General features: G+C 41.0%; 1 long non-coding RNA gene across 2 annotated transcripts; it reads left to right on the top strand.

Moving 5' to 3' along the window:
• The first annotated feature begins 3432 nt into the window (after positions 1-3432).
• Positions 3433-23828, top strand: LOC122559223. Of its 2 annotated transcripts, XR_006314377.1 has the most exons (5): positions 3433-3773; positions 4156-4357; positions 11976-12328; positions 12585-12977; positions 23227-23828. It is a non-coding gene; the product is annotated as an uncharacterized LOC122559223 (long non-coding RNA). The 2 variants fall into 2 exon arrangements; XR_006314376.1 differs by lacking the exon at positions 3433-3773 and having other exon boundaries at positions 3936-4357.
• Positions 23829-25468: the final 1640 nt, after the last annotated feature.

Genomic DNA, 25468 nt, shown 5'->3' with positions numbered 1-25468 from the left:
GAGAGGATGGATGGGGAGTAAGGGAGGGGAAGGAGTGCTGGTGGGACACTGGCAAAGTGAGGAGGAAAAAGAAATTGGGTGGGTTCTGGGCAGGAAGGATGGAGAGAAAGAAAGGACAATGTCAAGGGTGTGTTGAAAAACACATGGGAACAGTGATGGGTGAGAGGCCAAGGCAGGAGGTGGGTATGTAATAAGAGAGAGAGAGACAAGGGAAAATGGGGATGCAGAGAGAGGGAGACAGAAAAAGCAAGCATGGAGAGAACCTGAGGTTGGGATTGAAATGGGTGTTTAGTGGAATGTGGTTGGAAAGATGAGATAGTGAGAGGTGAAGTGGAAACGAGTGATTGGAAAGGAAAATACCATGGATGTGTTGAGAATGCAGAGTTCAGGAAGGAGCATGAAGTGAGGTAGTGGGCATGTGGAAAGAGGAGATTGTGTAGTGGGTGGGGAAGAGCAGGCAGGGTAGTTTGTTATTATAGGAAGGATGGGATGGAGAGAAAAGGGATGAAGAAGAGTAAGGGGAGAGCTGAGGAGGATGAGAAAGAAAGTGGGGAGCATGAGTGGTGAAGAAAATGACAAATAGAGTAGGGAAAAGAAGAGAGAGCAAGTGAGGTGCAAGAAAAGAAGGGAGAGACAAAAAGAGGCAAGAGAATGGGAAAGAGCTGAGCCAGAGATAGGGAGCGAGCTGGTGGAGGAAGGAAATAGGGGAAAAGAGGGAAATAAGGTGATAGAAACGTCAGTGAGCAAGTGAAAGGGATGAGGAGACTGGGGAAGTGAACAGAGGAGCAATTGAGAGGAATGGGGGAGGTGGAGGGATAGCCAATGCTTGTTGGATGAGACACCACATCCATAAATATTCAGTCTCTCCACCATTAGTGCTCAAGAACAGCAGTGTATTCTGTGTGCAAAATGCACTACAGAAATTCACCAATTTCCTTCACAACCACTATCACCTAGATGGACAAGGGTAGCAGATACATGGGAACACCACTATGCCTTCAGTGTCATTGGATCAACCTCCAGAAACTCCCTTCCTAATAGCATTGTGGGTGTACTTACACCCAGTATTTGCAGCAGTTGAAGGCAGTTCACCAACACCTCAAGAGTAGCTTGGGATGAGCAATAAATGCTGTCCCAACCAATTATGCTCAATCCCGTGAGTAATTTTTATAAGTATGTTGTACATTGCTGTTTATCACACAGGCAAAGCTAGGCAGCTTTTTGTAGATGTCAGCAGTCAAGTGGCTGGACATGTACCTCTGCTACAACTGTGTACACCTACACTATGTGCCAACTGCATATATGCCAGAGACACGTCATGTGCTTCCAACAGATAGCCAGGTCTCCTATTCAAAAGGGAGTAGTCCTCATTTAATTCCAGGGAGACATCCTTCAGACAGGGGGTCTTGGCAGGTAAGTATAAAACCCTGGTTAGACCACACTTGGAATATTGTGTCCAGTTCTGGTCTCCTCTTTATAGGAAGGATGTAGATGCTTTAGAGAGGGTGCAGAGGATATTTACCAGGATATTACCTGGATTGGAGTGCATGTCTTAGGAAGAGAGGTTGCGTGAGTTAGGGCTTTTCACACTGGCGAGAGGAAGGAAGAGAAGTGAATTGATGGAGGTATTCAAAGTAATGAGAGATATAGATAGAGTAGATGTCCAGAGACTTTTCCCCAGGGCAGAAATGGCTGTCACAAGGGGTCATAATTTTAAGATGATTGGAGGAAGATATAAGAGAGATGTCAGATGTAGGTTCTTTATGAGAGAGTGGTGGGTGCGTGGAATGCACTGTCAGTGGTGGTAGTAGAGTCAAGAGACATTTAAATAATTACTGGACAAGCACATGGACAGGAGTAAATCGAGGGGTGTGTAGATTAGGTTGATCTTAGATTAAGATAAATGCTCAGCACATCATGGGCCAAAGGGCCTGTTCTATGTTCGATAATTGTGTGAAGAAAAGTTGCTAAGCCTTAGACAGAAACTCTTGAAAGCTGGTGAGAATGACAGTCAACTTGTCTCCAGTTCTCGGCACAACACTTAAGTATCTGAAGGGTGCCGAAAATATTTTACAGCAATAAAAGGATGTGGAGCTTCAGTTACATGGATAGATTGGTGAATCTGGGCTTGAGAGGAGACTTGATGGATAGAAATACAGTTTTCTCATTGGCACTGGGATTGTAAACCAGAAGATGTTAATTTGAAATAAGTGGCAAAAGGGGAAATGAGGGAAAGGTTTTTATGCAGAGAGCAGTTCTGATCTGAAATACACTGCCTGAAAAGATGGTTGAAGCAGATTGATTCATGACTTTCAAAAGGCAATTTTTAAGCATCTGAAACAAATAACGTTGAAGACCTGTGAGGTTCTGCCATAGTGGTAGTGTCCCTACCTTTGAGCCAAAAAACTGAGGTTCAAATCCTTTCTGTCCCAAGTGTATCTACGAGTGAAAATTAACCTTGGATAAAATGAAACATCTGTAAGCCCCCTCAGGACAGAACAGGAAGAGGAATCATTGGAAGAAGGAGATTAACAATATTAAATACCCATCAGAGGTGCCTAAAGAGTTGGAGCTTGGGTGGTTTAATCTAGAAAAAAAACAAACAGGAAATGGCACTTGTAGTGTAACGTCAGTGTCCCAACCTCTAGGTCAGAAGGAACGGGTTCAAGTCTCACCCACCAACAGTCATGTGCCTGACAGATTGAATAAAAATAAATGAGATGCAGGAAAGGGAGTGCATTAGCTGAACTGTTCTTGTAGAAAACTGGGACTAGGGCTTCCTTCTGTGATGTAACTATTCTATGCTTCTATTATCCCATTGCTGTTTATCTCATTGCTGCTTTAATGATTTATGTTACTGCATCTTTGTGAATCACTGCAGAGGTTATCTGTAAGTTCAGTACTCAAATATATACAGTAATGCACTGTGTTGACAGAACATTTACAGAGGTAAAACATTCAATAACAACTTGTACTGGCACTGTGACTGTTTTGATTTTCAGCTTTGAATATCTATCACTGAGTTGTGTTTTGTCCATGAAAGTTAGTGTGCAGTTCCAGTACAAAGACAGATTGTACCAGTTCAAGAGTACAGCAGCCTGTAATGGAATACAATGATTGCATTTTGTGGCCTGTTGGAAAAGGGAGGGGCTAGCTTGTGATATACCCCACACCACCAAAAACATTAAAAGTTCAAAATTTGGCAGGATTAGTAACAGAGTTATGGGCAGGTACATCACATGAACTAGCATAGACTCGAAACTATATAATGAAAACTTATTTCAGTATTCAACTACTAAACATTAATGACTCTTATTCTGCATAATATATTACAAAGCATGGAATAGTATAATTGATTCACAGGAGCAAAGCCATGGAAAATTTGATTGACATATGGCCTATAAATTTCCTTAGAGTGGTTACAGACACAAGTGCAGCAGAAAACTTGTCTTCACAAGTGGTGTTTCTACTAATATTCTGGATGAGTCCCTTTTTTGATGTTCAAAAAAATTAAAGTTATTTTCTTAATTCTTTTTAAAGGAAAACCTAACAGAATTGAAGAGGAGGAGCTGTTATGGAAAAAATGATGTTCAAAGTTTAAAGAATGTTAGGAGGTAGATTTTCAGTGATAACATCTGACTATCATGTTTCAAAATCGGAGATTTCTTTCATTGCTGGTGGAGTGTGCTGTACCAATAAGAGATCGTAATGAAATTATTCAGTGAAAGGAGATGAACTGAGGATTATTTCACTCAGCAAATTGTAAAGCACAGGTAGGGATTGTAATCATGCAGAATTTCTAAGAACTACTTTCAGTTAAAATTATGGAATGACATTGGCTTTGGAGATCAATTCTGGAAACCGTTGACTTAACAGGGGGCGGTGTTGGACGGAGTTGCGGGCGGGGGGCAGGGCTCGTGCGGTGTATGCTGTGTGTGTCCTGAATGGAGAGTGGACTTAACTGAAAGCTCCGAGCCCCAGATGAAAGGCATTTAATCAATTAGCCAAATAATCAGTTATCTGAACAAAATAGTGCCTGCCCGGCTCGGATAATCGAGGTTCCTCTGTACATGTTCATCTATAGGATAAGTTAGAGGTACATTATAGTCCCAAAAGTCTGTCTGAATTTGGTAATCTCTTCCTTTTCACCCCCAGAGTTTCCCACCATCCTGATCCCGCCCTCTTAGTCTGGGAGAAACTGGATTATTTCTCAGTAATAAGAACGTTGATGCAATAAGTGAAGTTAGACCAAAAGGGATAGAGCCAGATACGTGCCAAATATGATATAGACAAGATTGTTGCAGCTGAACTCCTCAACTAACAAGGAAGACTGTTGCAGATTGTTAAAGCAAATATGGTAATATACCTCCTGCTACATACTTTGAATCCGAATTAAGCATGTATGTTGCAAAATAGCCAAAAGAATTTGTGTTGTAAAAGAAATTCCAAGACTGCAATTGTCCAAGATATATGCAATCCTTCGATTCTGATGTTTTGAGTATGTTTCATTGTTTCATCATTGACAACTGTACCTTCAAATGCCTGGCCCTAAAGTCTAGACATATTTCCCAGTCTTTCTTCCCGTTTTTCAAGTCAAGTCCTAAAACCAAGCACAAAGGGACTTACGAGTCCTACTTCAGGATTAAAATGCAGGTTCATTTGGTGGTTAAGAATGCAAATGTTATAATTGGCACTCAGTTTAACAGCTAGAATACAAGAACATGGGAGCTTTAACAGGAATGATCCTGGGATTGAGAAGCTTGTCAGCAAAGGAGCAGTTAAGGACTCGGTCTATACTCAGTGTAGTTTAGAAGAATGAGGAGGAACCTCATTGAAAGTTACAGAATACTGAGAGTCCTTGATAGAATGGAGGTGGAGAAGATATTTCCATGAGGGAATCCTAGGAACCGAGGGCACAGTCTCTGAGTGAAGTGATGACATTTTAGAACTGAGATGAAGAGGAATTTCTTCACCCAGACGGTGATTAAATCTGTGGAACTCGTTGCGCAGAGGGTTGTGAAGGTCAAGTCATTGAGTGTAGTTAAGGCAGAGATAGATGTTTGGTTATTAAAGGGATCAAGAGTTACAGGGAGAAGGAAGAGAATGGGGTTGACAAACATATCAGCCATGAACGAATGATGGAACAGACTTGATGGGCTGAATGACCTAATTCTCCTATATTGTATGGTCTTATAAATAAATGTTTCAAACCTTTGAAAACCATATGACTTAAGAAAATTTGTTTTTGGCAGGTTAAGTGTAATGTAAGATCCAGATGCTCATGCTGTTTACTGTTCACAGATTTGCTAATGTTATTCAGACATGGTTAGATATTCAAGAAGGAATTTTGTCCCTGGCAGGTTGGGCAGAGTTAATTTCTGATTTGAATCCTCCTCAAATCAACACATTTCTGGATAAACTGGGATAAATTGAAGATTGAACAAATAACCTGCTCAACAGGAAATTGGATAATTTAAACATAATAAGACTATAAGAAATAGGAACAGGATTGGGCTTTTCAATCCCTCTGCCATTTTGTGGGATCATGGCTAGTCCAACATTCCTCATCCAGTTTCCTGTATTTTCCCAATCTCAATGTAAGCCTTAAATATTCACAAATTCTCTGCCCACATAACTTTAAGTGGGAAGGAGTTCCAAAGATCCTCAATCCTCTGAGTGAAGAAATTCTTCCTCATCTCAGTGTTAAATTGACACCCCTTTATTCTGAGACCACTCTGGTCCTAGACTCTCACGAGGGGAAATATATCAGCATTTACCCTAACTAGCCCTTTAAGAATCTTACATTTTTCAATGAGATCATCTGATTCTTCTAGACTCCAGTTTTGATTCCATACCTAATTAGCCTTAGCTCATAAGGCAATTCCTCCTCATATCAGCAAACGTCCGAGTGAACTTTCTCTGAACTTTCTTCAATGAAACAATATCTTTCCTCAAATAAGGGGACCAAATTGTCCACAGTGCTCCAGAGGTTTCAGCAGCACCTTGTACAAATACTCTTTTATTCCAACCCCCTTGAAATAAGGGCCAACATTAGCCTACCTGTTTACCTGCTGCACCTGTGCACTAGTTTTGTGTTTCATGACAAGTACCTCCAAGTCTCTTTCTCAGTTTGTGTCCATTTAATTAATTCTGTTCTTCTGTTTTACATTGTGCCTTTCCACCTTTTTTGTCTTTGCAAATTTGGCTAGCATTTGTTCCTTTCCTCCAAATCATTTCTATATATGTCCCAGCAGTGGTCCCTGTAGAATCCTGTTGGTTACAAGTTGCCAACCTGAAAAAAGATAATCCCAATCAAATAATCAAATTCTTTTCTCTGATATTTTAATACAGACTTTGGTCTTTATTTTGAATATAGTAATATCTCTCAAAATAGCAGTAAGAACAAATGGGCAAGTCTGCACAAGTTCACATGTCTTTGTGAATGGATAATAAGGTTAGATTGGAGGTGACAGCACATTAGTCAAAGAAGGCCTAAAAAGTTATGAACAAAGTCTGATTGGACTTAAGTTACAAATCAGTAATAACATGAATACTTAGTAAGGGAGACTATTCAGATATGTGGAGAATTAAAAGCATTACATAATTTATTTGTAATTCCAAATTAATTGTCCAAGTGGCCTTTGAAGTAAGCCTGATAATGATTAAAATTTGCAGTGTGTTTCCAGGGACTCTGGTGAATGCAAGTGCATTCAAGGCTTTCAGGAGGAGATTAAATCATTTGAAAGGGAGGAATGAGTCACAGATATGGGCAGAGGTAGAGTAATAATGCCAAATGAATTCCTCATCTGAAGTGGTGGCACAAACATAAGCTGAAGTGTCTTTTTCTGTGCTGTAACCATTCTGAGAGATATAAACCTGCACATTTTAAAAATAGTTATTTTGGATTTTATTTTATCAAAGGATTATCTCCAGAATCAAGAGGAAGAGGTGTTATGGGAAAATGGATCTTCAAAATCGGATGATGGTCAGGTAGAAATTTGTGGCTGAAATGAATATAACATTTGTGAATTATTGAATTGAATTAGCTTTATTCTCACATATACTTACATGAGTACAATGAAAAGTTTACAAGTCACCAAACAATTACCATCTTAGGTACTGATTCTTCAGTACAAATTCTTAAGAAATAGAAAAATAAAGAAACTTTAAAAAGTGCAGCATTACAGACCTACAGAAGTACAAAATCACAGTAAATTGGAAAAATAAAGAAACAAAAATAATAGTCCTTCCACAATAGATTCCTTCACCATGGAGACAAACCCTTCGGCCCAAGCTGGTCCATGTTGACCAACATGTTCTTCCACATTAACCCCATTTCCCTGTACTTGGCCCATATCTTTCTAAACCTTTCCTATCCATGTATTCGTCCAAATGCCTTTTTAATGTTGTTAATGTATTCACCTCAACCATTTCCACTGGCAGCTAATCCTATATGTGTACCACTCTCTATGTAAAACAAAACGTTGTCCCTCAGATTCCTTTTTATTCTTTCCCCTGTAACTTTAAACTGATGCCCTCTAGTCCTCAATTCCCCAACCCTGGGAAAAAAAAAAGTTAGAGAGAAATTAGACCATATCATGGCTCTGGATTGGAGAACCTGATGCCCCACCCCTAGGAATCCCAGGCTGGACCCCCCATGATGCTGAAATATCTTCTCTACCTCCACTCTATCCAGGACTCTCAGTATTCTGTAACTTTCAATGAGATTCCTCCTCATAGACCAAAACCAAAACTGCTTCAAAGAGATCTAGAGCGATGCCAATGAAAAGTGACATCAAAAGGAGTCCCAGGCTGCCGCTGACACTGCCAAAAAGAGTCCCAGTCCAGTTATTGGAATCCTGGGCCCAGATCCACCATGTCTTCAAAACTGTCACTGAATCAGCCTATTCGAAGGACCCACCAGGACACAGAATGGTGAGGTCGACAGCGCATTCTCTGCTCCAACAGCCTCTGGGATCCTCCTTCCTTACCTGCAGCTGCCACAAGAAGTTAGGATGACCGTGATGTTAGGAAATAAATATTTAAAAAGGGTGCAGCAGGCCTGGTGATATAAGCAGATGGGCTAGGAGCCTGAACACTTCATACTCAACTTGCACCTTGAGACTCCACCAGTTAGATTGTGAAAGGGGAAAGATTTAAAAGGGACCTGAGGGATAACTTCTTCCTGTGGAAGACATGTGTAATGAACGAGCTGCCAAAGAAAGTGTTGCCAAGACAGGTACAATTACAACAGTTAAAAGGCACTTGAATATATGAAAAGGAAGGGTTTGGAGAGATATGGGCCAAATGTTGGTGATTGGGATGGCTGGCCAGTGCAGATAACTTGGATGAAGGGTCTGTTTACATGCTGTGCAGCTGTAATTTGGTAGTTGAGTAATACTGATTGTATTTTCTTTGAACCCGCAGCAAGATATTTCCAATTTAGGCATGAAAAATCTGGAATAATTAGCTTAAAGGTTAGATGGTAAACAAGCAGTGCCAGATATTTAGTGTTATTTTACTCATAAAGCCTTAATTTGCTGAGAGCAGTAAATCATTGTTGACTCAAAAAGTAGAGGATAGTATCAAGTTGAAAGTTTAGGCACACAATGTTGTGGAGATTATGGTAGGCCAGAGGCAGAACATTTTAGAAACCTGTTAAGTAAGATTTAATAATGGCAAAAAACAAATTAAGTAAATGAACAATCACTTTTTTTTAAAAGACAGTAAGAATATGACGTATTTACCTCGTGAATCAGCAGCCTCCATTTCAGTAGGAGTTGAGGGAGCGCAAGCCAGGGGACGGCCGGGAAGGTAAATTTGAATATATAATACTTACCTTGTCAGTCAAAAGGAATAGTGGAGCGAGGTAAAACAGGTGGGGGAGTGGCATTGCTAATCAGGGACATTATCACAGCTGCGGAAAGGGAGGTCGACTAGGAGGGTTTTTCTATCGAGTCAGTATGGGTGGAAGTCAGAAACAGGACAGGAGCAGTCCCTTTATTGGGAGTCTTCTACAGCCCCCGCCCCCCCCAAATAGCAACATAGACGTGGAGGAGCAGATTTTGGAAAGGTGCACAACTGACAGGGTTGTTGTCATGGGTGACTTTAACTTCCCCAATATTGATTGGAATCTCCTTAGATAAAATAGTTTGGATGGAGAAGTTCTGGTCAGGTGTATACAGGAAGAGTTCCTAACTCAATATGTAGATAGGCCAACCTAAGGGGAGGACATTAGATTTGATGCTTGGCAACGAACTAGACCAGGTGTCCAATCTCTCAATGGGAGAGCATTTTGATGATAGTGATCACAACTCCCTGACCTTTTACGACAGTCATGGAGAGGGATAGGAGCAGATGGTATGGGAAAGTAGTTAATTGGGGGAGGGCGAATTTCAATGGTATTAGGCAGGAACTGGGGCACCTAAGTTGGGAACGCATGTTTTCAGGGAAATGCACAACTGAAATGTGGAGGTTGTTTAGGAAGCACCTGCTGATAGTACTGGACATATTTATCCCATTGAGGCAGGGAAGGGATTAAGTTGAAAGAACCGAGGGTGACAAGGTTTAAAATCACACAACACCAGGTTATACTCCTACACGTTTATTTGGAAGCGCTAGCTTTTGGAGCGCTGCTCCTTCATCAGGTGGTTGTCTACGACCACCTGATGATGGAACAGCGGTCTGAAAGCTAGTGCTTCCAAATAAACCTGTTGTACTATAACCTGGTGTTGTGTGATTTTTAATTTTGTAGACCCCGGCACCTCCAAATCGTGGCTGACAAGGGCTGTGGAACATCTAGCCAAGAAAAAGAAAGAAGTTTACTTAAAGTTGAGGAAGCAAGGATCAGATAGGGCTTTAGAGGGTTACAAGGTAGCCAGGAAGGAACTGAAGAATGGGCTTAGGTGAGCTAGAAGTGAGCATGAAATAGTTTTAGTGGGTAGGATTAAGGAAAACCCTAAGGCATTCTATATTTATGTGAGGAACAATAGGATGGCCACATTGAGGGTAGGGCTGAACAGGGATAGTGTAGGGAATTTGTGCCTGGATTCGAAGGAGATAGTAGAGTTCCTTAATGAATAGTTTGCTTCAGTATTCACTAGTGAGAGGTACCTTGACGTTTGTGAGGATAGCGTGAAACAGACTGATATGCTTGAACAGGTTGATGTTAGGCAGGAGGATATGCTGAAAAGTTTGAATAACATAAGGATGGATAAGTCCCCTGAGCCAGACAGGATATACTCAAGGTTGCTACAGGAAGCAAGGAAAGAGATTTTTGCACCATTGGCAATGAGCTTTTGCATTCTTACTGTCTGCTGAAGTAGTGCCAGATGATTGGAGGGTAGCAAATGTTATTCCGTTGTTCAAGAAAGGGAATAGGGGTAATCCTGGGAATTACAGACCAGTCAGTCTAATGTCAATGGTGAGCAAATTATTGGTGAGGATACTGTCAGACAGAATTTATGATTATTTGGAAAAGCATAATTTGATTAGAAATAGTGAGCATGGCTTTGTGAGAGATAGTTCATGCCTCACAGGCCTTATTGAATTCTTTGAGGATGTGCCAAAGCACCTTGAAAATAGGGCAGTGAATGTGGGTTTTAGCAAGGTGTGTGAGAAGGTAGACTCATTCAATAAGTAAGAATGCATGAGATACAGAGAAATTTGGCTGTCTGGAAACAGAATTGGCTAGCCCATAGAAGACAGAGGGTAGTCGTCAAAGGAAAGTATTTAGGCTGGAGCTCGGTAACCAGTGGTGTTCCGCAGGGATCTGTTCTGGGACTTCTGCTCTTTATGATTTTTATAAATTACTTAGATGGGGAAGTGGAAGGTTGCGTTAGTAAGTTTTCTGATGACACGAGGGTTGGTGGAGTTGTGTATAGTATGGAGGGCTTTTGTAGGTTGCAATGGGGCATTGACAGGATACAGAACTGGGCTGAGAAGTGGCAGATGAAGTTCAACCTGGAAAAATGAGAAGTGATTCATTTGGAAGGTCGAATTTGTATCCAGATGACAGGGTTAAAGGCAGGATTCTTGGCAGTGTGGAGGAACAGAGGGCTGTGTACGTCCAAACCTGTAGATTCCTCAAAGTTGCCACCCAAGTTCAACTTGGGATTAAGAAGGGTTGTTAAGAAGGCATATGTTGTGTTGGTTTTCATTCACAGGGCAATTGAGTTTAAGAGCCGTGAGGTTATGCTGCAGCTCTAATAAGCCTTGGTTAGTCCATACTTGGAATATTGTCTTCATTTCTGGTTGTCTCATTATAAGAAGGATGTGGAAGCTTTAGAGAGGGTGCAGAGGAGCTTTGCCAGAATGCTGCCTGGACTGGAGGGCATGTTTTCTGAAGAAAGGTTGAGGAAACTAGGGTGTTTCTCATTGGAACGAAGAAGGTTGAGAGGTGACTTGATAGAGGTGTACAAGATGAGAGGCATAGAGTGGATAGCCAGAGACTTTTTTCCCAGGGCAGAAATGGCTATCATGAGGGGACATAATTTTAAGGTGATAGGAGGAAGATTTTGGGGAGATGTCAGAGATGTCTTTATACAGAGTGATGGGTGCAGGGAATGCTCTGCCACTGTGGTAGTTGAGTCAGATAACGTTAGGGACATTTAAGCAACTCTTTGATAGGAACATGGATGATAGTACAATGGAGGGTATGTAGGTTAGTTTGATCTTAGCATAGGATTAAAAGGTCGGCACAACATCAAGGGCCAAAGGACCTGTACAGTGCTGTACTGTTTATGTTCTGTGAGTTGAAGTAAACATTGCTTCCTCAGAAGCTAAGCTTGGAAAATTTATAATGTTGGTCATGTAAATGGCGGAGAATTTTAAAACTGTGTGCTAAATCCTACTATCGTTTTGGCTTAAGTGTGAATCACGTCAAGTTTGCTGGAGGAATTAGGATGTGCACATTGTTTGCAGTTGCTGCCCTAAGGGGAAAATTACTATATTCAATGTCTGCCCCATCTTTCCAGAAGAACTTGACAGTCAGTGGATATTTGTCCTAAAGCCAGCATCTAAAGAGGTTGAGACATCTTTGAACGCCTGCTGCTACATGGAGGAACACTGACATTTGGCAACTGTCCTCCAAACATTAAGGAGAAATGATGGAGAAGGAGAGGCTGGCACCGCGTTTCTCTTTAGACAGACCTGGAGTTGGATGAGATAGTGCAGTGAAGAGGTATTTTATTTCTGGAAGATTGTCAAAGGAGGCTTTTCCACCAGACAATGCCAGCCTGGTCAGACAGTGCAACTGGGTCAATGTCATCTTTGGATTGTCACGACTGGGTTGCATTGCTGAAAAGTCAACGACCTCTTCTCCATCAAGGTAAGTGCCCACTGCTACCTCAGATAAGCTCCATCCCTGCCATTGCACCCACCTGTCACTAATACCCACACCCTGACACCTCATCTGTTGTATACATCTACCCTCACTTGCTCACTCATCATCCATCCTCTCACACCAATCATCCCGAATGCTGTGCACACTATCTCCTCCCACACTCCCACTCCCAGTTCACCAATGCAAACATCTGTATCATCCACTTGCACATTTCTCATTTATTCCCTTTATATCATTGCAGGAGAAAATATCCCAAAGCTGGGTGATTAACACCAAACAGCTGGAGGGGTGTCTGACATTCATGTCTTCATTTCATATGAGAAGAGAATCTTCATCCTTGCAGGAGACGACCAGGACGGCACCTGCAGGGATGCTGGAACTTTCAAGTACTGGCAATCAAATACGCACCACTTGTCATTCCTCTGCAATGCTGACTTGACCAGAGTTCATTACAGGAAGGATGTGATTACACTGGAGGGAGTGCAAGGAAAATTCACCAGAATGTTGCCTGCACTGAAGCGGTTCAGTTGTAACGGGAGGCTGAATTAGCTCGGGTTGTTTTCTTTGGAGCAGAAAGGCTGAGGGGGCACGTGGACAGGATGGATAGAAGGCAGCTGCCCATCTTATTTGAAAGGTGAGTAGCAATAGACAATAAATTTAAAGGCAAAAGGTTTAGAGAGGATTGGAGAAAAAAGAATTCAGACAGTGGTGGAAATCTGGAATGCACTAGAAGGGTAGTAGATACAGGAAACGTCAACTTTTTAAAATGTACTTGGATGAATACTCAAAAATGTCATAATATTCAAGGCTGTGGGCTAAGTGCTGAAGGGTGGGATTAATATAGATAGGTTGATGCAGCCTTGAACAGCTGAGGGACCTGCTCTGTACTGTATGACACAATGTCACAAGTGCACTGACACATTGGCAGAGATCCAGCCGCTTCCCTCAGAGGACAGTCATTAACTCCACGCAAAGATGATGCTCACATCCAGGAAGGAAGCATGGTACCAGCACCCCTACCAGCCCCAATAGTGTCACCTCAGTGGAGTTCATACCTGTGTTCAGTGTGTTATTGGAGGCTGCTGAAATTGGTAGGTAACCCTGTGGTCTTGGTACTGTCAAATGTAGTACAGATACACAAGGTGGATCTGGAACAACAGCCGAGTGTGTGGGACACAATGGCTCTCATTGCTCAAAAACTGGAGCAGTGCACCCTGAACAATTTGATGGCTGCCATCAAGAGACTGGTTCTCATTGGAGAGTTGTGCAAGCCTGCACTCCACCATCCCAGTCCAGATGTCTTCTCACACAAAGACATGGTGGTACTCAGGAAGCTACCTAGTATGGTGACGAAAACAAACCTTCCAAATCAGCGAGCTAACGTACATCCAGAACCTCAACCTAAGCTGCAAATCTTCTCAAAACTCGCTGATGGACTATATTCTAGGCTCTTTTGTTCAAAAAAGAAAACAAAATCGCAAACAAAAGGGAGTGAGTCTAAGTATCTGTCATAGGGAAAATGTTGGAATCCATTGTCAAGAAAGGAACAGCAGAACATTTAGGAACAGGAGTGAGCCATTCAGCCCTCATGCCTGTTCCATCATTTATTGAAATCATGGCTGATCTTTGATTCATATCCTTTAATACCTTCTTCGAACTAAAATTTATCTCTTTCAGATTTGAAATTAACAACCAATCTAGTATTAACTGCAGTTTGTGGATGAGAGTTCCAAACCTCCTCCACCCTTCATGCCTAAAGTGCTTCCAACCATCTCTCCTGAAAGGTCAGGATTTTTAGACTATGCCCTGTACTTCTAGAATCCCCAACCAATGGAAATAGTCTATCTATCCTGCCTTTCCATGTTAATATCATTCAGACAACCCATGAAGTCTAGGTATCATTCTTGTAAATCTGCATTGTGCTCACTGCAAGACCGTTTTGTCCTTCCAAAGGTGTGATGCCCAAATCTGCTCTCAATACTTCAAATGGGGTCAAACCAGGGTTTTGTATAGCTGCAGCATGACATCTGCATCCTTATACTCCAGTCAACTATATATAAAAGCCAGCATTCCACTAGTTTCCTAGATTATTTTCTGCAACTGTTTGTGGTTTTTTAAAGATCTATGCACCTGAACCCCCAAGCTTCTTTGGACATCCACTGTCTTAACTTCATTCCATCCAGAAAGTACTCTGACCTAACCTTTTTCAGTCCAAAATGAGTATTCTCAGATTTGCTTAAATTGAAGATCACTGTTTAGTCCATTCGCTTCATCTATCAATATCCCTTTGTAATTTTTTGCTATCATGTACAGTATCTACAATGCCACCTAATTTGGTGTTGTCAGCAAATTTGGAAAAATGACGTTCTTTGCTATTATCCAAGTTGTTAGTTATATGAATTTAGATGCCTTATTCCAATCAAGGAGGATACAAAAAAATTGTGTTTGACAAAGTTATTAAAGCTCTTTGAGGATGTAGCGAACAATGTGAATGAAGAGGAACCAGTAATATATTGGAAAGGTGTCACATCAAAGATTATTGCATGAGTTAAGAGTGCATGGTATAGGTTGTGGGGTGGCATTAGCACAGACAATTGGCAAATAAATAAAAAACAAAAGGTAGAAACTTAAAGGAGTGTGGGTGATGTGAGCTGCAGCAAGACATTGGCAGAATCAGGTGAAAAATGTGGTCATGCCCATCTTGATGTCGAGATGTCTCACTCCACTTTTTATGCTTTTCACAAACGACGGCGTGAGATTCCCATTCGCAATGAGATGTCAATTCACAAGGATTAATGATTGTTAAACACCTTCTTAACACCACGAATAGCCTCATTTTCTCATCTTTCCAAACTTGTCAAACAAGCTCAGCATTGGGAAAACTTGACAAGGAAATCAGAGTGGGTTGCACCAAACTACTTCATGCTGGCTTAGGTTAAACCACAGCTCGACAAGATACATGGACACTGCCAGACTCATTACTTCTCCATAGTCAGCCCAAACGTCACCATAAGATCTGAAAACACATGCTTGAATTGCAGGATGCACCAACAACTTTCATTGAAAAGTTGAACTGAGGATACTTTGCGCACAGGGGAGACACCCAACTTGCACACTGGACTAAGCTGAAGCTCTAATAGCTTGTTCACTTCGCGCTTATGTGCTTGCTCATAGAATCTTGCTTTGCCTTGCCTTGACTAGATCCAGTGAACTAGGCAGTCTTTGTCTTAGTTTCTGGATTAGTGATGTTGGAAGAGCACAGCAGTTCAGGCAGCATCCGAGGAGCAGTCTTTGTTTTAGTGCCAAAAGTGAGGGATGTTCCTATTATTGTCTTGTCTGAATGGTGTTTGTGATGATTACAGATATGCAAAGTGTAGTCAAAGTGAAGTCTTTGTATATGTAAACACACATCAAATTCAAATCTTCAGACATGGAATATTCTCAGGAATATTTCTATTTTGCCATAAAATTGACAGCTAAAATGTTTTGGCTGTACTGTCTGTACTTGCTCTGAAATGCAAATCAACACTATTTTATTCTAAAGGGAAACTATTGATTAGACATTTTGCCAATAATATTGATGCAAGTGAGACTGTTGCCTTTCCCTTAATCTTTTATTACAGGTTTACAGACATAAGGTTTGGTACCGAAAATGCAAAAGATTGATAGCAGATATTGTGCCAATTTTTGTAAAGGCACAATTGAATTTGTATTAATTACAGAAGATTAAAGTAACTCAAGACTTATTGCTAATAGGTTTAAGGGAAGCATGATCAATCTCTAAATGATTTAAGGCTGATGGATATTGACTGTTGTCACTTCCCATTTCTCCTATTGAAACAATCAAAGAGCTGCAGATGCTGGAAATCAGAAACAAAAACAGAAATTTCTGGAAAAACTCAACAGGTCAGGTAGCATCTGTGGAGAGAAAGCAGAGATTCAAGATGGCAGCGACCCAGTAGGTCTGAGTCTGCTGAGCTCTGCCCAGGACCCAGACAAAGTAGGGTACCTACCTTCCGCTCACTTTTCAAACTATTAAAAATAGCTTTTTCCCAGCTGCTATAGTCATTTAGCACTAAACTTTAGCAGTTTGGTACATTGTAAAATGACTAAAAGTAAAGGATCACGGAGTTTGCAACAGTGGGGACCACCACCTCCTTCCCCCCCCATCAGAGATTGAGAAACTTGGACAGTGTGGAGGGGCGGAACAATGAGCCGCGGTCTCCGAGACCGCTGCTGAATCTTCCGTGGGTCAGGTCCGGGCTCTGAACAGCAGATTGACGACCTCGATGAGGAGGAAGGCCAGCTTGTTGACGTTTTGGAGCAATGGCTCCCACAACTGCTGAAGCTGGAGTCTGAATTAGGCCTGGTGCGGGTTGAGTGGGCCCACCGGGTTGCTGTGCGCAGGCCTGGGTCAGACAAGCACCCCCGCCCAGTCCTAGTGTGACTCCAGCACTACAGGAAAAAGCAAACGTTGCTGGAGGCCTCCAGAGCTTTGGGGAAGTATCCCCAAGCTATGGTATCCAAGGAATCCAAGATAATGCTGTTCTAGGACTTCTCTCCAGTTGTGGTATGCAAGAGGAAGGCATTTGACGGGGTAAAGAAGCGTCTGAGGGATTTAAATATTCAGTATTCCATGAGATACCCGGCAACGTTGCACTTCAGCCACGGGCAGTTTGTGTATAACTTCGGATCGCCGGAAAAAGCAGAACTTTTGGATGCTCTCACATAGACTGAAGGATTTGAACTGTATGGACAATTATTTTATTTTATCCCCGTTTTCCTCCTCCCCCCTTTCTCTTTTTCATCCTTCCTTGGGGGCTTCTTTCTTTTAACTCTTGTTAAACTTGCTTGGTTTATCTGGTTGTTGAGCGATGTTTTTGAGTTTTCCTTTAATATTTGATGGGATTGTAATTTTATATATTTTATTTCATCTTGCTGCTTTGTTAAGAACACCTAGAGTAATAATATGGAGGGGGGTGAGTTGTTTGCCCACTTTTAGCTTCTGTATTATAAGACATTGGTATTTGTTTATCTTATTTTGCAATGTCTGGGCCGAGGGAATGGTTCTAGCTGGAAGGAGTTGTGGTGGGATTATTGGATGGTAGGAGTGCCCCCTGTGGACAAGGGGGAAAGTCTTCTTTTAGTTATGTCTTATGTTATTATTTCTTAGGAGTAGTTCTTAGTAGTTTTGATTTAGTTGTTTCAAAGGTTGCATTTTTAAATTTATGTGAATTGTTTACGATCTCTACCCAATGCTTTTTGAGTGGGTTTTGGATTAGTGGTGCTGGAAGAGACCAGCCGTTCAGGCAGCATCCGAGGAGCAGCAAAATCGACGTTTCGAGCAAAAGCCCTTCATCAGGAAGAAAGGCAGAGAGGAGTAGTTCTTAGTATTTTGATTTAGTTGTTTCAAAGGTTGCATTTTTAAATTTATGTGAATTGTTTACGGTCTCTACCCAATGCTTTTTGAGTGGGTTTGGATTAGTGGTGCTGGAAGAGACCAGCCGTTCAGGCAGCATCCGAGGAGCAGCAAAATCGACGTTTCGAGCAAAAGCCCTTCATCAGGAAGAAAGGCAGAGAGCCTGAAGCGTGGAGAGATAAGCTAGAGGGTGGGGGTGCTGGTGTGAGCTTTTTGAGTGGGGTTCTTCCTTCTGGGGTGTCTCAGACTTTCTTGAACGATCATAGCTAGCCATTCGTTTAAATGATGCACCGGGAATGTTAAAGGGAGCCCCTCGCCAATTAAAAGGAAAAAGATTCTATCATGTCTTAAAAAAGAGAGGGTTGAGGGTGTCTCCTTTTTACAGGAGACACATCTACTTGATAAGGAGCATTTGAAGCTGCAGCAGGGAGGATTGATCAGGTGTTCTTTTCACCTTTCAATTTGAAAAGGAGGGGAGTGGCCATTCTTATCCAGAAGAATCTTCTGTTCTAAATGTTAAGCCAGTTAAAAGAGGAGTCCGAATGGTTTATAATACTTAAAGCTCTAATATATGGAGAGGAGTACAGGATTTTGAATGTATATTGCCCCCCGGCACATCCTTTTAAATTCATAACAGATTCATTCTCCAAGTTGATGAACCTCAGGATGCGTAACATAATTATAGGGGGAGATTTTAATTGTATTATCAATCCCGAGGTGGACAGGATACCTAGGAGCTCTATGGCTATATCTCTGAGATCTAGGCAGTTGGCTGATCTGAATAGGGAGTTGGGACTGGTAGATGTGTGATGGTATCTTCACCCTGAGCGTAGAGATTTACCAAAATCAATTTTTTTTTTGTCACTTCGACCTTTCTGAATTCAATATTGTCTTGTAAAATAGAGAATATAGCTATTCCTGACCATGCAGCAGTGTATATGGAGTCGAGACTAGTGGTGACAAGATGGGGTTCCTGGTATTGGCGTATGGACCCTTTCCTACTGAGTTTCTAGAATACTTCTAGCAGAAATTTAAAGCTTTCTGGGACATTAACTTGGGTACGACCAGTGACCGCTAAGGCATATGCGCGCGGCTTGATCATGTCATATTCTGCAACCTGGAAAAGACAAAAGGGAGGACAACAGCGTCTGCCTGAAGGCAGCTGAGTCAGCGTATGTTGATAGGCCGTCCATTACTAAATTACAGCAGATTACAGCCCTCAGGGTTACTTTGAATACCGCACTTACCTAAACTGCAAAGCAGAGATTATTTGAGCATGGCGATAAGCTGGGCAGGTATCTAACATACCTTGTCAGAAAGAAAGAGGCTCCCCAATCTATTGCATCTATTAGAGAAGGTGCTGGTACTTTGACTTGTGATTCTAAAAAGTGATTTAGTAAGTTCTGTTTTGAGCTCCATCAGTCACTGAGGATAGAGTGAGGAAGATGGAGTCTTTTTTTAAAAGATTTGGTCCTTCCGGGCGTAACCTCGGAGCAAGTGTCTCCTTTGAATGCCCTCCTGACAACTCAGGAAGTGCAGGAGGCGATGAGGCAGCTCCAGAGCGGTAAAGGGCCTAGGCCAGACAGATTTCAGGTTGAGTTCTATAAAGAGTTTATAGATGAATTGGTCAGACCACTTATAGATATGTATAACTATTCATATAGTCAGGGTAGTCTCCTGCCCTCTCTGAGAGAGGCAAATATCTCTCTCATTCTTAAGAAAGGAAAAGCCCCAGATGACTATACTTCATATAGACCTTTATCCTTATTGAACGTGGTCTTTAAAATCCTCTCAAAAATGCTGGCATTAAGACTGGAGAGAGTTTTACCGTTTATTATAAAAGAGGATCAGACAGGGTTTATTAAGGGTTGCAGATCTACTAAAAATATCAGAATAGTATTAAATATGGTACAAGTCTGCCAGCAAGAACAATACCGGGATTAGTAATCTCCCTAGATGTAGAGAAAGCAAGTCGACCAGTTGAAATGGCCATACCATTTTTTATACTATGGAGCGGTTTGGCATTGGAGAGGTTTTTACCAAATGGGGTCGCTCTGTTATATAACAACCCAAAAACAGTGGTGGTTACCAACGGCATAAGATTGGATAGTTTTAGTGTTGGTTGAGGTTATCGTCAAGGATGCCCTTCTCACCACTACTATTTACACTAGTGATCGACCCGCTTTAGAAGTTATCCAAAGTGACCCCAATATAACGGCCCCAGAGGTAGGATCGGGCAAGCATAAAATTACTCTTTATGCGGATGACGTCCTTCTTTTCTTAAATGATCCATCGACATCTGTGCCCCACTTAGTTCAAATGGTTAATTTATTTGGTATGTTTTCGGGTACAAAATTAATTTTACGAAATCAGAGGCCATGCCGCTAGGAGGTCTTACAGCATATCCAATTTTGGATCCTACTTTCCCTTTTGGTGGTCACTGGGAGGTTTTCTCTATTTAGGTATTTTTATTACCCCAGTATTTGGTGAGCTACATAAAGCATTTATAAGCATTTATTGGAGAAAATAAGGCAGGACCTCCAATTTTGGGAAGATATCCTGGTTAAGAAGAACAGCTTTGGTAAAGATGAATATTCTCCCTCGCCTATTATACCCCACGAAAATGCTTCCTTTGATCTAGCCGAGACAGGTGCAGCATAAGCTTTATGGTTGACTTGGTTCTTTTATTTGGGTGGCACAGTGGTTAGCACTGCTGCCTCACAGCACCAAAGACCCGGGTTCAATTCCCACCTCGGGCAACTGTCTGTGTGGAGTTTGCACATTCTCCCTGTGTCTGCGTGGGTTTCCTCCGGATGCTTCGGTTTCCTCCCACAGTCCAAAGATGTGCAGTTTAGGTGAATTGGCCATGCTAAATTGCCCGTAGTGATAGATGAAGGGGTAAAAGTAAGGGAATGGGTCTGGGTGGGTTGCTCTTCGGCGGGTTGGTGTGGACGTGTTGGGCCGAAGGGCCTGTTTCCACACTGCAAGTAATCTAATCTAAGTAATCTAATCATGGATAGCCCCTTATTAAATTAGATAAGTTGCAGCTCCCCAAGTAAGGGGAGGCCTAGATTTTCCAGATTTTAGGAAGTCCCAACTGAGTTCCCTGCTATCATATGTGGCTGATTGGGTCTCTTGTGATCCACAATCAATTTGGCTGGATAGCAAGGCTTCCCGAGCAAAATGCCCCCTCATCACTCTATTATTTATGGATAAGATGAGAATTATCATGGATCATTGTAAAAACCCAATTATACTAAACACAATAAAAGTTTGGAGGATGATATGACAGGGTGAGGGTAACTTACAAAAAACCTCCCCTTTTACTCCAATAGTGGGAACATTGGGATTTCAGCCAGGCTTGACAGATGCTGAATTTAAAATTTGGGAGTCCAGAGGAATCTCCTGCTTGGGGAGGTCATGACGTCCTTCGAACAGTTGCGTCAGAAGTTCAGGTTACCTAGCAAGGACTTCTTTTGATATTTTCAAGTACGAGACTTCGTACAAAAAAAAGACAACATTGATGACTAATCCTTACAAATCAGATATGGAAAGGAGAGTGCTTCGACCGATGGGTGCACCCTTAGTCAGTACTCTCTATCACCTGTTAGGTAATAAGGTATTGAAGGACATGGAACGTCTATATAAAACCAGGACTCAAGAATTAGGGATGAAAATCTTCTTAGAGATGTGGATGGATATCTGGGAAAATGCCAGGAAGGTCTCTATCTGCAATAGGACTCGAGCTATTCAATTGAAGATACTTCATAGGGCTCATATAGCACCAGAGCGGCTTGCATAGTTTAAGGCTGGAGCGTCCCCAATGTGCCCTAAATGTAAAATAGAAGTTGGTACTCTCACTCGTTGTTTATCGACATGCCATAAAATTCGTAGATGCTGGGACAGTGGAGCAAATGCCTTGGCAGAGATTTTGAAAAACCGAGATTGGGTTGGACCCAGTGTGTCTCCTTTTGGGCTTTCCAAATCTTCCTTCTCTAGATGCATAGGGAAATAAATTGTTTACTATCCTCTCCTTTTGTGCAAGGAATGGCATTTTAGCAAGTTGGGTATTGGAAAGTCCCCCAGTGCTTTTGAATTGACATAGGATAGTTATGGAACATATTCCCCTTTCTTACGAATATGCTGCACCAAAAAACGGACTTGTATTATAGAACATGGCGGCCCTTCTTGAACTACACCGATGCAGATGTATTGGCCAGACTGTCTAGAGCCTTTGTTTAGCCATGAGGATGATGTTTGTCGGTTCGGGGGCCCCCTGGGAGGAAGAATCCCGCATAAATAAGGGTCTTGTTATGACTTGATATAATTTTAGTTTGAATGTTTATTTATTTATTTACTTTTTTTGTTGTTATGTACTATACTGTAGTTTGTTTTATATACTGTAGTTTATTTTATAAGAAAGTCTTCTTTCTTATATCTTATTTTGTTTTGATATTTTGTAAAGTAGCTAATTAGTTTTTTAAATTTATATTGATGCTATTATATTGTAGAGTGGTTACACTATTTTGTATTAATTTTGTTTAAAAAAACACAAATGCAAAAAAAAAATTTCAGAACAGTTGTAAAGAAGGATCATTAGGCTTGAACTCTGCTTTCTCTCCACAGATGCTGCCAGACCTGCAGAGTCTTTCCAGCAATTACTGTTTGTGTTACCCATTTTTTCCTAACTGATTCCTTAAGTTGTCAGTTATCCTCAATTATTTTTGTTATTGTCATTTCATGGCTTTTGTTTTTACTAAGGTTGTTTGAAATGTTCTTTACCACTTTGTTATTTAAACATGGAGGCATATGCAGTCAAGATCCAATTATTGATACTTGACTTACTTGAATTGTATGATTACAACCAAATTCAATCATGAAATGTTGATTTCCCTACTAATCTTACAGAAAATTCTTGGAATGTATAGAGGTTTGTCTTCTAGTACAGTACATTAAGTAACCAACTAAAGATCTATATTAGATATTTAATTTGATCTCAACTCAAATTATATCATCTTTTTGAAAGTGTCTTTAGGGAAGAGTGACTATAATATGTTTCAATTTTATGAAGTTAAATCCAAAACTGAGGTCTTCAACCTGAACAAAGCAAACTGTGAAGCTATGAGGGGTAAATCAATTTAGCTGTGGTAGATTTGGAAACTGTTAAAAGGTATGACAGGAGGCAGAATTAATTAGATTAGATTCGTTGAGTATAGAATAATGTTGCTTCTAAGGAGTACATGATTGTGACTACACAGCAGTCTAGAATGTATCACTTGTTGAATTAAGCAAGCTGCTCATAATTATTTCCAATTCCAAAGCATCTGTCAGGTTGTTTGCTGCAGTTCAGCTTGATATGAAACTTTGCTTAATGATGTTCCTGCTTATTGTTTACTGCATTATAGTACTATGTAGGTATGTTTTTATTTATTGTATTCTCATTGTCATCTGTCTTCTGTTCCAGTGATATTCAACACAAGCTCAAGGAATAGCACCTCATCACAACTTGTTGCTGCCTGGCCATAATATTTACTTTAACAGCAATGAAGGTGCTAGTTTCTCCTGAAATGGGTGCTTCCAATGGTGTACTGATGCTTGGAGGATTGAATGACCAGCAGATTGGAACTAGGAAGAGGAATGTGCAATCCCCTTTTTTATTTGAAACACCATAATTGTGAAATGGACTGTACCAATAGTGTAAAATGTTACACTAAGAAGGTGGTCATTCATACAGCCAGATTATCAGCCAAACAGTTGAATGAGGACAACACTGCCAGTTGTGAAGAGCACTTCCATTACCCTCAATTTCTGTTTCACAGCCTGTACTGCCATTCAATTAGTCAATCACCAATCTCCTTGCCTGTCCACTCCCTGTTTTCTTCAATTCCCCAAGAGCTTCTATCTCAGGTAGAGAATTCCAAAGGTCCATAAACCTTGGAATGAAAATATTTCTCCTCAGCTGAGTACAAAATGATCAAACCCTTATCCTGAAGTCATAGAGCTGTATAGCATGGAAACAGACCTTTCAGTCTAACTCATCTATGCTGACCAAATATCCTAAATTAATCAAGTCCATATGCCAGCATTTGGCCTGTACCTACCATCTAATCCTTCTTATTCATGTTCCCATCCAGATGTCTTTTAAATGTTGTAATTCTGCCAGCCTCCAGCTCATTCCACACATACACAAACCTCTGTGTGAAAAAGTTGTCCCTTAGGTCCCTTTTAAATATTTCCCTTCTCACTTTAAACCTATACCCTCTAGTTTCAGACTCTGCTACCCTGGTCAAAAGACCTTGGCCTATTTAGCCTCTCCCTATAGTTCAAAACCCAACCTGGCAACATCCTAATAAATCTTTTCTGAACCTTTTCAAGTTTCACCAGGTCCTTCCTTTAGCAGGGAGACCAGAATTGAATGTGGTATTCCAGTGGTGGCCTAACCAATATCTTGTACAGCCTGACACTCTGCCTGTGTTCCTTATTCCTCAGCCAGGGAAACACCTCTTAGTGTCCACCCTGTCAAGTCCACTGCAGGTTTTAATGTTTCAATAAGATTATCTCTGAACTCCAGTTTACTCAAACTCCCATAATAGGACAACCCTTTTATCTGAGGAACCCAAATCTAATGAACCAACGACTGTACTGTCTGCAATGCAAGTACATATTTTCAGAATTTTAGGTATCAATATTGCAGTGTGATCTCACCAAAACCCTGTACAATTATTCATTCTTATACTCCAAACCACTTGCAATAAAGACTAACGTGCCATTTGCTATCCTCATTGCTTGTCTTTACTGAAATGGTAACTTTACGTTCTTTACGTACAACCAAGCGCTGCTGAACATCAACATTTTAATGACTTAAAAGAGTGATTCTGCTTATCTATTATTGTTTCATACTTTAAAAAAAATCTCACATTTTACCGATGTGATATTTTATAACTTTATCCCTAGTCAGTTCCACAATATATTGTAGGATTTTTTTGTGAAACCAACTTATATATCAGACCATCTCGCCAATTTACTTCTCAGTCAATATGAAGTCTAAAGTCTCTCAGAAATAGTGTTATTACACTCCAACTATTTCTTGTTTAATATTTTCTCCAACAATTTACCTCAACTTATTAGTCTAAAAATGACTCCAGCCATATTTTTTGACCCATGTTATTCCTAATTTCCATGCTGCAGAGCCACAATGTATTCTCACTGATTTATCCCATCTTTTACTGTCAGAGCTGTCCCTCCTTTGCCATTCTGTCTTTTCAAAAATATGGATATGCTGGAACTTAGTTCCTTACCTTAGTCACTTTGTCATATTTGTAATGGCAATCAAATCTATGTTGTCTCTGGTGAGTTAATAGTTTGTCTCTTTTACTGTGAATGCTTTACACATTCAGAGAAAGAGCATTTAACTTTTTTTTTCCATCATGCTATGCATAGACCTTACTGGCTGATAGTCAGTTTCTGTTACTCAGGTTTCCATTCTTCTGCTCTGGACCATCACAGCATCATCTCAGCCAAAATCCTGGAAAGAAAAGCATGATGAAGGCCTGACTTCAGATTGCACTACGTAGCCTGAGTAGTGTTAGCTAGCTGAGAGACTGTGGTGGGGTAGATTAACAGTGCTGGGAATATGAGTACTGTTATCTTGAAAGAAGACATGAGATACGATCAGTGACACTTCTCTGAGGCAGCACTTGAGCAAT

The sequence above is a fragment of the Chiloscyllium plagiosum genome, chromosome 18 (genome assembly GCF_004010195.1).
Source record: "Chiloscyllium plagiosum isolate BGI_BamShark_2017 chromosome 18, ASM401019v2, whole genome shotgun sequence".
In the NCBI taxonomy this organism is placed as follows: Eukaryota; Metazoa; Chordata; class Chondrichthyes; order Orectolobiformes; family Hemiscylliidae; genus Chiloscyllium; species Chiloscyllium plagiosum.
Note: the sequence above shows the minus strand (reverse complement) of the source record. Positions and strands in the feature narration are given on the sequence as shown.